Source organism: Vulpes lagopus, chromosome 15 (genome assembly GCF_018345385.1).
Source record: "Vulpes lagopus strain Blue_001 chromosome 15, ASM1834538v1, whole genome shotgun sequence".
In the NCBI taxonomy this organism is placed as follows: Eukaryota; Metazoa; Chordata; class Mammalia; order Carnivora; family Canidae; genus Vulpes; species Vulpes lagopus.
Genome location: NC_054838.1, coordinates 6,028,437 through 6,045,693, shown reverse-complemented (window position 1 = coordinate 6,045,693; position 17,257 = coordinate 6,028,437). Strand labels below are relative to the sequence as shown.

The 17,257-nt window shown below is 35.8% G+C and overlaps 1 long non-coding RNA gene across 1 annotated transcript in view; it reads left to right on the top strand.

Annotated features, from left to right (window-relative positions):
• The first annotated feature begins 6,475 nt into the window (after positions 1 to 6,475).
• The window catches only part of LOC121476609, a 37,598-nt gene continuing 26,816 nt past the window's right edge, over positions 6,476 to 17,257 (top strand). Inside the window, exon 1 of the long non-coding RNA XR_005983971.1 lies at positions 6,476 to 6,506. This is a non-coding gene — a long non-coding RNA (uncharacterized LOC121476609). The remainder of the gene's footprint in view (positions 6,507 to 17,257) is intronic.

Sequence of the window (17,257 nt, the reverse complement as noted above, 5' to 3'; positions counted from 1 at the left end):
TCCGATTTTCAGCGTGAGCAGAACACCACGTTAATCACACAAAACCATTCTAGCAACCAAAATGCTGCCGCACCACCTCAGAATAGATGAGCATCATGTTTGCATTCCCTCACAGCATCTCATCCTCCCCTCACTCTGCTCCTAACCTCACAGTCTACTGGTTACTAGTGTCGAGCAAGCCATATGATTAATCCAATCATTTCTTGATAAGGATGACATCTAAAAGGGAAAAACATGTTGGTTGTAGGAAGCAACTGAGACCTCAGCAAATGCACTGCATCAAATCTATCCATAACCAAGAATAGTGTGCCAGCTTGGGTCCTCCTGTTCCAGTACCTTCCTTTCCTGAGGAATGTTGAATACACGCTTTCAAACTCTTTTCTTTATGTGAGGCGATGTTTCTTAAGGTAATAGATTTTTTTTTGCCCTTTTATGTGTTCATATTACATCCCTGTTTGCCATAAGCTCTGTCTTTTAGAGTTTAATTAACTTAGTGAACTCCTATAGTACAGAGCACCCCATGACTTCAGCCTACACAAACTAATTTTAATATTCACCTTTTTAAAAAGTCTAATGAAGTACTTATAATCTTAAATATAAAAGGGACACCACCACCAACAACAAAAAAATCCAAAGAAATCTAAAGCTGAAATTCTAACACTGAAAAGATTTGCAACTGTACACGTTACTTTCCAATTAGTGAGAACAGGGTAATCATAGACTTTTAGAACTTACAAATCTTTGGATCAAGCTTTCAATTGTGTATATGTATTGTGTTTGCAAGATTCTTCCTTGAAAAGGAGATTTATATGGGAATATAATGTGTAAAACAAATAAAAATGGCTCAGAGGTAACATCAGTGTGAATATAGAGTAAGAACGTCCAAAAATTTATCCTCTCATAAAAGCAACAAGACAAATGGCAAAAAGCATTAAATCCAACTTTTGAAGAACACTAAAAATTAACTGAAGGCTTACAGCAACCCAGAAAGCATTTATTGAAGAAAGACAACTGAATCCACATTTGGGTTTCTCTCATTAGGCTACAAAGAGTCCTGAATTCATAAGTTGCCTGAATATAAAGTGTCATATATACTCTGTTGAAAAGTTCAAGGACCTACTAGGATAAAGAAATCAAAGTATAACCAACCATCCTCATCAAAGTAGGATCTAGGGAGGAAGAACACTTGAGCCAGGCCTTGAGCATTATATAAGGTGGGGTCTTGTATATCTTTGTAAAGATACCCTCAAAAAATATAAGCAATATTAAGGGAAAGAGAGAAGGGAGGTCCAGCTCTGCTATCTCTGTACACACATTGCTATGTTGCTTATTTCCCAATAAGAAGGTTGTTGGTATTTTATACAGTTCTTGCCAAATCTCTATAGGCCTAAGAACTGATCCTTATCTTCTCTGAGTCCAAAGTTCTCTCCTACTCATTTATTCAAGGCTGATCAGATTCTAGGGAACTAATTGATGCTAATCAAACTCACTTGAGATTGATTAGTACCTTGAAAGCTAATTTTTTTGTTTTATAATTAGAAACATTATTGCCTCATGGACCAAAATTTTCAAGTCAAGTATATAGTGCATTCTTTTTCTGTGAGACAAGTTTTCTTGGGACCTGAATTAATATGAGAAAGTTGCTTGGTAAGTATGGAAATGAAGGAAAGGAAATATTCTGATCTTAATAAATGTATAATCAATTGCTTTCTCTTCTGTGTATGTATAGCACTTGACTTATTTGTTCATTCCACAGATATTTACTCTGAATCCAGAAGTTGCTGAATAATTAGTTGCTTAGTCATATTAAAATATATGAAATCTGGCCTCTGCCATCAGTAGGAGGACAAATGGAACCGGCATTAATCAAGATTTTAGGATGTGCCAGGCCTTATTTATATCCAAATCTTATTGACTTTCCACAATAAACTCTATGAGAAATTTGGATTTTATTTGCCCTCTGAAAATGAGAAGTATTTTGTTAAAGGGAAAAATGCAATTTTTAAAAATCTTACCCAAGATCACAGAAGTAAGTAGTTTTGTAATTGTATATATCTGTCAAAACTCATTAAATTATATACTTAATTGGGAATTTATAATATGTAAATTATACCTCAATAATACTAATTAAAAGAAACCATGCCAGAGGCCAGAAGATTTGTGAAGACAAATTTTTGAAAAAAAGGGTTTTCATGCTCTGAGTTCCCAAACCCCTAATAGACAGCAGAATCAAAGCAGTAATCAGAATAATTTGACTCAGAGATACCTATGACCTCGGTTAATTGATCATGGTATTCCTAGAATTGAAATATATGGGCAGTCCACGCAATTCTTAGTTGATCTCTAAAAGTAGAAGCACTCAAGGTTAAAAAAACAAAAATCTAAACTAAATCATAGAAATAAATTTGAACAATTCCTAGACATGAGCCAGTTTACAGCTCCACAACACCCGAATGAGAGGAAGGCTAGGTTTCCATGAGGAAGGACCCAGCTATTCTGCCAGAGATTCATACTATTAATTTTTCTCCCAGCTTTCCCCAAAGGCAAGGTCTTTCACCAGGGTGACTAGTGCACTGAGACAAAGGGAATAATCAGAATTTTTAGGGGCTACTGGACTGGGCAGGCCTCTGAACTGACACTAATTTAAGAAGATCACATGTGTCTCCATGATCCATTAGTGGAATAGGGCTTATAGAATTCACATAATCAGTGGAGTTTTAGCTTAGGTTAAATCACTGTGGTTTAGGTTAGATCACCTAAGTTTTAGCCTAGGTGAATCACTGTGATAGTTCATTTTATATGTCAACCTGCCTGGGCCACAGTGCCCAGATAGCTGGTCAAACACTACTCTGGATGTTTCTGTGAGGGTGTTTTCAGTTGAGATTAACATTTAAATCCATGAATTTTGAGTAAAGCAAAGCACCCTCCACAGTGTGGGTGGGCTTCATCCAATCAGGTAAAGGTCTGAATGACCTCTTCTGAGTAAAAGGGAATTTGGCCAATACTCTGTCTTCAGTCTGCAATATCAGCTCTTCCTGGTTTATCTGCAGACTGCCTTTGGACTTGAACACAACTCTTACTCAAGTCTCCGGCCTGCAAGTCTCCTCTGTCGTATTGCAGACTCACTGAGTCTCCATAAGCACATGAGCCAAGTCTTAAAAAAAGAAAAAAAAGTACACACACACACATGCACACACATATATCTCCTCTTGGTTCTGTTTCTGTTTTCCTGGATAATGTTAATATGGTCCCCAAACTCATGCAAATCCATCTTGTTCTGGAACACATAATTGGAATAGCAATGGACATAATCCTCACATTAATTCTTTGATCAACGAAGTTCACACTCTTATGGTAGGAAAGACCAAGTGAAAGACTCTAGAACTGTCTGCATCTATGAAAATAGTAAACTGAAAGCAATATCACATGACTGGAGGGACTGCAGAGATTAGTGCCATCAACCTGCTGGGTTATGTTTTTATGGGAATTCTGACTAATACATCCTGACTCGCACCTGAGAACGTGAAGCAGACCATATTAGCAGGATAGAGTTGGTTTGACCTGCATTTCCAATTTGTTGGGACAAGGAATGGATGGTTTCCATGGGTCAGATGTGTACCCCTGAAGTCATCTTGGTCCTAATGAATAGGGCTACATAAGGACAGGGCCATCACAGCCACAAGAAGCTAGAATAAACAATGGATTGTTAAGAGTTTGAGAAGGAGCCAACAAACTATAGCCACCCAGAAAACTGATACATTTGCCTAGGTCAAAGGAACTATTGAAGAAAAGTCCCTAGTATGGGAAACTTCCAATATATCTAAGAAAGTACATTATGTAATCCAATCCATAAATATTTATGGAGTTCCTAGATAGAGTTAAGTAGTTTTAGGCACTACAGAGACATAGCACACAGGACCAACATATCATTGTCCTCATAGAACTTTTGTGCTGTAGGGGGTGGGGACAGAGATGATAAGTATAAAAATAAAAGTAAGAATCAAGGGGATCAGGAATCCTGGGATAGACGGGGTAGGTATTATTGAGAAGGTAATAATCTGAGCAAAGATGTGAAGGAAATGATGAAGTAAGTCACAGAGCCATGAGCAAGGAAGAGACCGAGCATTCCAAGTAGAGGAAACAGTCAGTACAAAGACCCCAAATATGGAAATTCTTCTAGTATGTTAAGGATTAAGAAAAAGGTCAAGGTGTCTATTGCTAAATTAACGGGGCAAATTAATCGTAGATAAAAGCAAAGAGATAATGGAGTCCAGATTATCTTCAGCATTGTAAACGATTGTAACAATTTTGGCTTTTGCTGTTGAGTGAAACAGTGATTTGTTTCAGGACTGAACTGGAGTCACGGTGTCTGCTCATTAAGAAAAAAGGATAAGGGTGGAGGCAGGAGACCAGGTAGGAGGCAATAATCTAGTTGAAAGAAGCGGATGTCTCAGACTCTACTTGTAACAATAAGAGTAGATAATTGTGATGTTCACTGAATGTAATTTTCTGATGAGTCAGGTATATGTAAAGAAAAAACCAAAAATGACTCCACAGATTTTGACCTTACCATTTGGAGGGATGTTTTCTTGAGATGGGAAGCCTGCAAATGGAAGAAGTTTTTTGTTTGTTTGTTTTGTTTGTTTGTTCTTTTGTTTTGTTTTTTTTTTTTGCAGAGGAGAGTTTGGGGTTTTTGTTTTTTGGATTTTTTTGAGAGAGAGATTGAGAATCATAAGTAGGTTCCACGCTCAGTGTGGGGCCAGACACGGAGCTTGTTCTCATGACTTGAGCTGAAATCAAGGGTCAGAGGCTTAACTGACTGAGCCACCCAGGTGCCCCTGCAGGGGGGAGCTTAGTTCAGATTTGATGACTTGAATTTAAGATAAGTATCAGAAATCCAAAAGGGCATGCCGTATAGGCAACTGGAAATATATAATTTAGAGATTAAGGGAGAAATCCAAGCTAGTCATACAAATTTGGGATTCATTATCAAAAATGTGATTTCACATGAAGATATCATACAGTTATAACTGCCTTGTGCCCTTAAATCTTCTTGCCACCCTTTCCTGCTGTTGTGCGAAAGACAAAAGAGGTGGAGTAGAGTAAAGGAGCAAAAGCTAACTATACCACCATTTTTGAAGACCACTACTGTCTTTACTTTGGGGTCATGGGCAGGTGAGGGTAGAGTCTTCCCTCTGAATGCAAACTGCAATGTTTAATTAATATCTTCGACTGGACCATCTAATCTCTAAATTAAAGCTGCATCTGCAACTTTAGGGAGTCATAAATCTATTTATTATCTGAGTATACTGAATGAAGTCATCAGAAATATTCAAGTTTTGATCCAAGGTCATGGAAATATTTCCCCTAGCAAAAATATAGTTGGACAGGTCCTTTAGGGTAAAAAAGAAAACCAAAATTGCTTATCACTATTACAGCATAGCAATTACAATAATAATTAGTTTATACATTATAATCTTTTTCACATATCCACTTAAGCTAATCTTTTTTTCAATAACCACATGCAGAAAGATGTCTATTGGTGTCTAAATGAAAAAGCTTCCAATTATGAAGGAGTTTGCTAAAGGATGAAGCTTTTATGAATGCGTGAATAGATGAAGCTTCGGATTTCCGTGATGTTCCCCTCTCAACACTGAACAAATTCTGATAACCAATTGCTCTCCATTGATATTTCCATTTTTACTGCAAGCACAGAATAAATGCCTTTGATTAGGTGCTTGGAAAAATAGACTCTGTGATAAAACAAGCTGCTTAAGAAGGTATTTGAGGAGCTTAGATCCTTACTTTTATGCAGACACAGCTCATCAGCTCAATTGATAGGCTATGGCTCTGAGAGTTGTGGGTTGAAATGTCATGATGGTACACAACATCTTACTTGATGACTCAAAAAGCTCCCCGACTTAATTTACTTCAATTTTCCCTTTTTATAGCATAGTTGTCTTCTGAAAAGACCATCAGACTTTTACGACTGTAGTAGAGGTGGAAATTATAAACGTTGCTTTTACAAAGCGCGTAGAGAAAGCATCAGGTGTCAAGATCTAAAAAGGGCCGTCAGGGTGATCTTGCATTAACTGCTGCTCTGGCTGCTTGAAGCAGCCTAAAAATATTCACCAGCATGCAAGGCCAAGGGCCCAGACACACAGAAGAGGATGAAGCGGAGCCAGGGGCCAGCTATTTGTTATTTAAATAGAACATTAATGTAATAGAAAGTATTTGCTTGCTTCAGCAAGGCTGCTATCATCAACTTTGCAGGGCAATACCTTGCCTTTAATAGCACAGCTCAGGAGGCATTATGGGCAGCAGCCACAAGATGTCTGGTAGAGTAATGGATGGCAGTTCAAGCCAGAATTTCCCATCCCATAGTAGCATTTTAGGAAGTTCGTAAAAGTGACCTGGAATGTTAAATATCACAGCAGTGAGGTTGAAAACAGATTGAGATGGCAGGAGGGATGCACTCACCCAGGATATTGTCAGCTTCCAGAACAGTAAGTTCCCTTGGTCCGGCCAGACTTTAGTTATTGAGCCCCCTCTCTCCTTGCTGATTACAGAAAATAAGGCAAAGCCAGTCCTTCAAGGACACTCTAAATTTCTGCTTATGATCGATCAAAAGTTCAACATGTATATGTTGAATATGTATAGAAGACTTGGACAAGGAACCAGCCTAGAGAAAACTGTCCTCTGAACGTGGACCACCTGTTAGGTTCACTTGGTCCACAAGAATTGCTCCTGTTCGCTTCTCCCTTTCTTTCTTTCTTTCTTTCTTTCTTTCTTTCTTTCTTTCTTTCTTTCTTTCATTTTATTTATTTATTTATTTGGAGCCCCATGGGGGCTCCATCTCAGGACCCCAGCATCATGACCTGAGCTGAAGGTAGATGCTTAACTGACTGAGCCACCCTGGTGCCCCCCTGCCCCAGAATGTTTGTTTCTTTGTATTAACACATTTTCCTTGGAAAACAGAAGGATTTATAAAGAAAAAAAATGAAAATTTCCTATGAAGACTCCAACCCAAGAAAACTGCTATTAGTACTTCAGTATGTTTTTCCTAGTATTTAATTATTTTGTGTTTGTCTCATATAAATAAGAACATACAGTGTGAATATATATACACACACTTATATGATAAAACTATGATAGCACTGTTGGCTTTTTTTCCCCCACATTAAATACAAAACATCACTTTAAATTACTTCCTATGCATTTATTATGGTTTGTCCAACCAATATTAAATGTTGTGCATTTATATTGGTCTCAACTTCTGATATTATAAACAGTGCTATAGTAAATATCCTTATAGATAAATCATTGTTCACATTTTTTCATGATTTCCCCAATTTAGAAAACTATAAATAAAATTGCCACATCAGAAAACACGAGTAATTTTAGTCATATAGACACATACAACTGAATACATTCCAGGAGTGTCTTGGTAATATATCTTCCCAACAGCAGCATGTGAAAGAAATTATGGCATTGCCTCCAGACTAGCAATGAGTGCTATCTTTTAAGGAAAACAATATTTTTTCAAATTTGATTTAACAAGGCATATTGTCTTATTTATGAATCAAAATTCATTTATTTGATCACTAATCAAGATGAGTACTTAAAAATATATATTTATTAGGTTAAGTGCCAGAATTCTCTACTGTTAATAGTTACGTAGATCATCAAGTCAAGAATATCTCTGTTACAATATGTGGAAGACTTCTTTCATTTGATTATGCACTTGCTTAATTTTTTCACCTACTTATGATTTTGGAAATTGGTTTCTTTCAACTTTAGCCCTTTGCTTTTTCTCACAGTTTTTTTTTTCTTCTCATAGTTTTATGGAACTGTATCTCTCTCCTACCTGACAAGGTACTCTGCTCTGTACTCCTGTATCCTATAAATGTTCTATAGTATTTGATGATGGGAGTGGAGTTTTAAGTTCTTAATGTTCCTTTTTGACTGGACTGGAATCCTAAGTGAAAGGTCTTTCATCTTGATCATTGCACAGTACCATGAAACTTTCATTATCAAACCATACAGGTAATAGCTCGAGAGTGTTCCTCTATCGTTCGTCTATGCTGGCTACCCAGGTACTGTTTGTTAAACAATTTCTGCAACGTATAGTCATATATCGATGAAAATTTCTGGAAATGTCCCATTTAGATAAGTCCATAAGTTGCAAATTTGAATACCCTTAAGATATTATCTGTGGATAGTCCCAAAACTGATTATTCAAATATAACTAGAGACGGAGAAAAAGGAAAGAAGCAACAGATTTTTTTTAAAAGAAAAATATACATAGAACAGATATATATATATATATATATATATATATATATATATATTTTTAATGAAGGAAAACCTGGATTAATCTGTTGGATGGGGAGAATGGAAGAGAAGTAAAACTCATAAGGCACCTACTAAGCACTAGGCTAAGCATATTATTGTCTACTTGACAAGCTATTGAGAAAAATAAGGATCACTTCTTTTTTTTTTTTTTTTAACCCAGGCACTATGCTAAGCTCTATGGTTCCAATTACATTTAATCCATTAGCAGTTCTATTATATATGTCTGTGTGCTCTAGTGTCCATTTACAAATGAGAAAACAGATTTATAAGTTTTCAAGATCAAATTGCTAAGGGTTGACCTAAGGTTATGGACACAAATCTGTCCGACTCTAAATTACATACGCTTAATTAGTATGCTTTACTATTTCTTTGTGAGGTATATTTAATTACCAATTTTATAGCTTAGAAATTAAGGGTCAGATCCATTAAGTAATGCACTCAAAGACGTTCAAATCCAGATATGTTTTGCTCCAAAGCTCTAAATTACCCAATATCAAGAGAAATAACAAACAATCACTCAGTTCTTAAGAAGGGATCCCTTGGGTCTGAAAATATGGATGATTAAAAAAAAGCTATCAAGTAATGTTAACTAAACGTATGGGATAGGAGCCTCTGATTACAATTCTAGGTAAGGTCCGCAGGAATTCCAAAATATAAAGATTTTTTTTTTCCCATTTCAAAAGACCAGTCCCAAAAAAAACACCTACTCTTTAGGGCAGGATGTTAAATGTAATTGATTATTTCTGCTTTGGTGTGAATAATTAGAACACACACTCATCAACAGGACAAGCCACTTGAAACAGATCGTTTGGAAATGTCAATGAAACAAGGAGGAAATTCTGCTCAGAGCAGCCCTCTGAGTTTCCCTAATTCCCTGAAATATCAATCTGTATAACAAGTAATGATTCCACCATGTAAATTCTGATTTGCAGATTTTAGGACAGCTATAAAATATCTCAGTATAAATACATGCCAAACTATCTCTTTCAACAGTGAGTCAGAAAAATTCTGTTGAAAGGATATTACAGAGATGTAAAATAATCACAGTCAGAGGTTTTGTAGATTTACAGATTATAAATTCCATGGTTCTAATTTTTTTTTCTTTTCTTTCTTCTCTTCCTCTACCTCTTCCCCTTTCTCTCCCTCACATTCTCCTTCTCATCCTTCTCCACCTCCTCCTCCTTCTTTTTCTTCTTTAATTTACTTTCTCTCTCTCCTAGGTTTTGTTAAGTCAAATGGGTGAGGCCAGTTTTGGGCCAGAACTTGCTTTTCTGAATGCTTAAAAGACTGCCTTACTAACAAACTCTGGCCCCAAAAGTGGGTAAAATCTAAGCAAAGGAGTATGTGGATTTCATATCTATCCTCTTGGTTAAAAATATAATTAAAAATAAAAACATTCTTTGGAACTGAATTGGTTTGGGGGATATATCTCACTTCCAACCCAGAGCTGACATATTCCTAATCTTGAGCTCTGATTAATAACTAACCTACAAGAATGGGTTTTATCATAAGTGCAACTTATATTATTAATAACTACCTCTAATGTTTCCAATATAACTTTTTGCAGCAAAAGAAATGTTTTATATTTGTGCTGTCCAATATAGTAGCAACTAGCCATGTATGTTTATTGAGAATTTGTCTTCAATGTGCATTAGCATGATTGAGAAACTACGTTTTTAAATTGTACTGAGCTTTAATTACACTAAACTTAATAAATAATTTTACACCACCAAATTTGGCAACTTAAATAAAATGGAAACATTCCTTGAAAGATTCAAACTATCAAAGCTCACTTAAGAGGAAATAGAAATCCAGAATAGCTTTGTATCTATAAAAGAAATGGAATTTGCAGTTACAATCCTTCCCACAAAGAAAACTCCAAGATCAGATGGCCTCCCTGGCCTATTAAGTATTTTAAAAAGAAACAGTATCAGTTGTATATAAATTTTTCCAGAAGATTGAATAAAGACCAGCATTACCTTAATACCAAAACCTTAATACCTTAATATCAAAAATATTATGAGAAAACAAAATCACAGACCAATATGCCTCATGAACATAGATGCAAAAGTTCTAAACTAATTTTTAGCAATTGAATCCACCAATGTTTAAAACAAAAAACACAGGCAGCCCCGGTGGCTCAGCGGTTTAGCGCTGCCTGCAACCCAGGGCATGATCTGGAGACCCTGGAGCCTCTGCATGGAACCTGCTTCTCCCTCTGCCTGTGTCTCTGCCTCTCTCTCTCTCTCTGCATCTCTATGAATAAATAAATAAAATCTTTAAAAAAAAAAGATTAAAAAAATAATAAAAAAATAAAAAATAAAAATAAAACAAAAAACACATTATGACTAAGTGGGATATATCCCAAGAATATAGTTTGTTTAATATTAAAAAATAAATCAATGTAATTTACCATATAAGCAAACCAACCCAAATAAAAGGTACAGTTATATCAACAGACAGAAAAATGTTTCTCAAATTCAAAATCCATTCCTTTTGGATAAACTCTCAGCAAAATTAGAATAGAAAGAATCTTCTTTAACCTGATAAAATACATCTATGAAAGCCCTTCATTCTTAATAGTAAAAGAAAGAGTGCTTTCAAATAATGATCAGGAAAAGGGAAAGATGCCCACTTTTTTTTTTCCTGGAATTTGTATCTTTTGGCCATTTTCACCCATTTTCCTTCACCTCCTCCATCCTGCAACTCTGACAACCAGCTATCTGTTCTGTTTCTATGAATTCAGGTTTTTTTGTTTTGTTTTGTTTTGTTTTTGTTTTTAAGATTTCTATAAGTAAGTGAGGTCACAATACCTTTCTTTAAAAAAAAGATTTTATTTATTTATTTGAGAGAGAGAGGAGGGGCAGGGGTAGGGATAGAAGGAGAAGCAGACCCTCTCCTGAGCAGTCCCAGGATCATGACCTGAGCTGAAGGCAGATGCTTTAACAAACTGAGCTACCCAGGTGCCCCAGTATCTATCTTTTGTTATATAACTTATTTACCTTATCGTAATGTCCTCAATCTCCATCCATGTTGTCACAAATGGCAGTTTTCTTCTTTTCATGGCTAAATAAAATTCCATTATCATTCTAATGGAATAATCTTTCACACACACACACACACACACACAAACACATTATATATATGAGACATGTACCTCACATTTCCCTTTTCCATTCATTTATCAATAGGCATTTAGGTTGTTTCCATGTCTTGGGTACTGACAATAATGCTGCAATGCACATGAAGGTGAAGATGTCTTTTCAAGATCGTGATTTCATTTCCTTCAGATGTATATCCAGGAGTGAAATTAATGGATCATGTGGTAGTTCTGTTTTCTTTTTTTAAGGAACCACCATACTATTTTTTTTTAGTCGATGTACCAATTTATATTCCCATCAATAGTGCTCAATGCTTTCCTTTTTCCCCATTTTGCAAACCTTGTTATATCTTGTTGTTGTTGTTGTTGTTTTTTTAAATGCAGTCATTCCCACAGGTGTGAAGTTATATCTCATTGTGGTTTTGATTTGCATTTCCCTGATAATTGGTGATGTTGGACATCTTTTCAGTACCTATTGGCCATTTATATGTCTTCTTTGGGGAAAAAGAAAATCTATTCAGGTCCTTTGTCTATGTTTTAAATTGAGGAATCAGGGTGGGTTGGTACTAAGTTGTAATAATTGTTTATATATTTTAAATATTAATCCCTTATCAGGTAGGTGTTTACCAAATATTTTCTCTCATTCTGTAGGTTGCCTTTTCACTTTGTTGGAAGATTCCTTTGCTGTACAGAAACATTTTTATGTTTGATGTAGTCACACTTGTTTATTTTGTTTTCATTGCCTTTGTTTTTGGTGTCAAATCTGAAAAAAAATATTGCCAAGACTGATGTCAAGGAGTTTACAGACTATGTTTTTTTTTTCTTTCTAGGAGTTGTATGGTTTAATGTCTTATTTTCAAGTCTGTAATTAATATTAAGTTGATTTATGTGTATATCATAAGTTAGGAGTCCAGCCTTATTCTTTAGCTACAAGTTGTCCAGTTTTCCCAACACCCTTTATTAAAGAGAATATCATTTTCCTGTCGTATATTCTTGACTCTTTTGTAGTAACTTAATTGACCATCTACTCATTGGTTTACTTCTGGCTTCTCTATTCTATTTCATTTGTCTATGTGTCAGTTTTTATGTCAATGCCATACTGTTTTGATAACTATAGCTTTGTAATATAGGTTGAAATCAGGACGTGTGATGCTTCTACCTTTGTTCTTTCTCAAGATTGCTTTGGGTATTTGGGTCTTTTGTGGTTCCACACAAATTGTAGAATTGTATTTTCTATTTCTGTGAAAAATGCCATTGGAAATTTAATAACAATTGCATTAAATCTATAGATCATTTTGAGTGATATGGGCATTTAAGCAATATTAATTCTTCCAATTTATGAGCACAGAATAGCTTTCTATTATTTGTGTCTTCTTCAATTTCCTTCATCAATGTCTTATAGTTTCTAGTGTACAGATCTTTCACCTCTTTGGTTCGATTTACTCTTAGGTATTTTATTCTTTTTGTTGCCATTGTAAATGGGATTGCTTTCTTAATTTCTTTTTCCAATAGTTTATTGTTAGTATATAAAAACACCATTGATTTTTGTATATTGATTGTGCATTTTGCAATTTTATTAAATTTATTAGTTCTAACAGGTTTGTTTTGTTTTGTTTTTGACAAAGATTTTAGGATTTTCTATGTAAAATACGTTATCTGTAAATGGAGACAATTTTCCTTCTTCCTTTCTGATTTGAGTGACTTTCATTTCTTTTTCTTGCCCAACTTCTCTGGATAGGACTTCTATTATTGTGTTAGATAAAAATGGTGAAAGGGGGCATCCTTGTCTTGTTTCTGACCTTAGGAGAAAAGCTTTCAGTGTTTCACTGTAGAGCATGATCTTAGCAGGCTTGTCATATGTGCCCTTTATTATGTTGAGGTACATTCACTCTATACCCAGTTTTTGAGAGTTTCTATCATGGATGCATATTGGATTTTGTCAAATGCTTTTTCTTTATCTATTGAGATGATCATATTATCCATCATTTTGTTAATGTTTAGCAGTAATTATGCTGAGTTTAAAATAGTACATACTCTTTGGCTTAATTTATATAAAATTCTTCAAAAATATATCATCTTTGGTGATATAAAGCAGATGAGTAGTTGCCTGGGGGCTGAGGGTGGGGCAGGGAAGAGCAAGAGGGACAAATGACAAAGAAAATTTGGGGAATAATGAATATGTTCTTGATTGTGAGAATATTTTCTATATCAAACTGTATCAACTTCTAAACTTTAAATATGTCCAGTTTATTGTGTCATTGAAACCTGAAAAGGCTGTTAGCATTTGAAATTTAAATAGTCACACATGGCAAGTAAGTACAGCATTGTTACGCAAGATAATACAAGTCTAGACCATTAAAGCATTCAAGGTTATTTATGTATGTATGTATGTATGTATTTATTTATTTATTTTATTCAAGGTTATTTAAAAAGTTATGACGTCAAATGACATGATCGAATATGATATCCTCTGGATATGAGAGAGGAAGTGGAAGTACACGCGCTAAGCTTATCAGTACTCATTTCTAAGTGACTAGTCCTAAGATTCTAATTGCTTCTGTTTTAACTGATCTGGTCAAGGCAAAATATAGCAGAATTTCCAGGCCATTCAAAACGATAGGTTAATGACTTTTGTTGGGGTAAAAACAGAGGTCTGCAGAGGCAGGTAATGAAATAATTACTTTATCCAACTTTGGTACTCTTCACAACATTTCATATACACCCATTTTGCAATATATCCTGCTTGACTTAAGTCATAATTGTCATAATTTTATTTTTTTTATTTTTTTAAATAAATTTATTTTTTATTGGTGTTCAATTTACCCATACAGAATAACACCCAGTGCTCATCCCGTCAAGTGCCCCCCTCAGTGCCCATCACACATTCACCCCCACCCCCTGCCCTCCTCCCCTTCCACCACCCCTAGTTCGTTTCCCAGAGTTAGGAGTCTTTATGTTCTGTCTCCCTTTCTGATATTTCCCACACATTTCTTCTCCCTTTCCTTATATTCCCTTTCACTATTATTTATATTCCCCAAATGAATGAGAACATATAATGTTTGTCCTTCTCCGATTGACTTACTTCACTCAGCTTGTCATAATTTTATTGACAATTTTATTGAATTCTATCAAAATTGGTGCTCAATTAATTGAAATATGCTACAAGTTTTAAAGAAATGATGCTACCAACCTAGAAATAGGCTAATGTATCATGTGTTTTTTTTTTCTTCAAGATTTTATCCTTCTCACCTACAACTTTTAATTGCCCCCCCTTCAAAAAAAGTATTATGGTTATAAGAATGAGAAACAGTAACATAAGGTTATCTAGCAGAAGTTGTATCTTGCTTTTCAGTGTTCATAATAACTGAAGTATTTATGGGGTAGGTAATACAGGAAGAAGGGAGGACAATGATAAAACGTATTCTTTATATCAATGAAAGACAATATTGCTTTCTGAGAGTTAAAGCTGTAATATAACTATACGGTTAGGAACACTGAAATAAAATGTCAATATGGAAAGGTAAATATAAGAATAGCTTCCATGACAGCAAGACAATAGTGTAACTCAATTTAAGGTATTAGGATAGCTAAAGAAACAATGTCAAGTGTAAGGGCATTTCACAGTGATGAAAGCATGGAAAAATTAAAGTCAGGAAAGATTTACTTTCCCTATGTCCCTCAACTACTCACAGAGGAGGGAGTGCTCGTCAAGATGACCAAAGTGTCTTCCCACCTCTAAGGCTTTCCTATCACTGGGGTGCTTATAAGAGCATCAGAATGTCAGAACTAAGGGAAAACAAAGTTGTTTTTCTATCCAACAACCATTGCTTTCTTTCTTTTTTGTTAAAAGAAACTGATTTTACTCAAGTATCAAGCAGCCATGTGTTTAGAAAAATTAAAATCTCTTTCAAGCCCAAGTGGTGAACCATGATAGATTTAAACTAATATTGGTAGGGAGGTTTGGAAAGTTCAAGCCAAGGAAAACACTTTCTATTATCCTTCTGAGATATTGTCGTCTGGAAGTGACACCTGGAGCTGTGGCAGCTCTTTTGACATTATTAGGTTAGTTAACTGAGAGGACAAGCCAGAAGGGCTGAAAGGTGACCGTAAGAAACTGCATCTTTGATGATGTCATGCAGCCACTGAATTTACCAGCTCTGCAACCCCACTACTGTTACCCCAGGATTACTCAAGCTCATCACTATGGACATTTTGAAATATTTGTTTTTTCTGTGTGTGTGGCTCATCTGTACATTGTGGGACTATAGGATGCTTAGTAACGTCCCTGACCTCAAATCACAAGATGCTAGCAGCACCTGTCCCCCAGTGGCAACAAGCAAAAAATGTCTCTAGATATTGCGAAATGTTTCCTGGCTGCCAGAACTGTTCCCAGCACTGCCCCTGGTGGAGAACCACGGCTCTAGGTTTTTTGCTGTATGAGATAATATGTGTCTCTCATTGTTGTAAGCATTTTAATTGGATGTGCAGCCAGAAGCATCCTAATCCAGAACCTCATGGCATCAGCCGTACAATTTATTCATTTTAACCTCTGTATCTTTATTCCAGTGTCCTTGTTTGCTAAATTAAAACAAAACAAGACAAAATAAAACCAGGGCACCACATCTGACTCTTGGTTTTGGCCCGATTTATAATCTCATGGTCATGAGATAGAGTCCTGAGCCAGGCTCCGTGCTTAGCACGGAGTCTGTTTGGGATTCTCTCTCTCTCCCTCTGCCTCTCCCCACGCCCCCACTCATAATCTGTCTCTTGAATACATAAATAAATCTCTAAAATAAAAAAGAAGACTTATCCTTCCTTTTATTTTTTTGGTTTTCTTTTCTTGATTTCTTTTCTTCTTGCTTTAGCCTATCCTCGTTCCCCTTTCTGCTTTCCCTCCACTCTTCCTCTTCTCTCATCTCTTCATTTTATCCTGCCCTTCCCTCCTTCTTCCCCTCTTCCTCCTTCTCGCTCTCTTTCCTTCTTGCCTCCCTCCCACTTGCTTGCTTGCTCACTTCCTTCCTTTCTTCCTATTCAGAGAAATCATGAGTCTGAATAAAATAACTGTCAGAGTTAGCTTTGGTAAAGTTGAGACCATTATGATTCAGGCATTAAATCAAGGAAGTTGGAATGACAAGGCCACTTATCAACTGATGGTTGAATAGAATGGCAACAAAGGAATTACAGTGCCTGCTCGTCTTTCTCAGAGATACTGTCAAGCATGAATCATGCACACTGATCTCGAATCTCCTGGTGAGGTGTAACGAAATATTCTGCTCACAAACTGGCTTGAGTCACTCGGGGCAAAGCCAGAATAGCTACAGGCTATTGATGGGAGGAACCACACACAGATGACATTGCCCCAGGACTACGTGTGAGAGACCCGAACTCTTCCCTCCTCCTACGGACATCATCATGTCATCATCCTGTCATGACAACCATCACCTTTATTTTAACATGTTTGTGGCAAAGAAGCTCTTATGGGGAATTATGATGAAATTCAGCATTACTTTTAAAAGAGTGAGTTTGAAGTGAGTTTAAGACATGTACTAAAATGTTACAAATTAGAGAATATTCTTCTTCCCCAAAAGTCTTCTATGGCAGATATAATGTAGATATAATTACAGATTGTCAGGATCAAGCCTTGCTTCAATTTAACATAATTAAAAGTAGTTCTACCAAATTCAATGTTCTTTTTTTGGTAGCAAGAATAACTTAATGTCTTATTCCTGTAGTTACAAAACTACCCGTCTAACGGAGCATTTCTGTTTCAGGATTAAAGTGCCATGTTTGTCAAAGATGCAT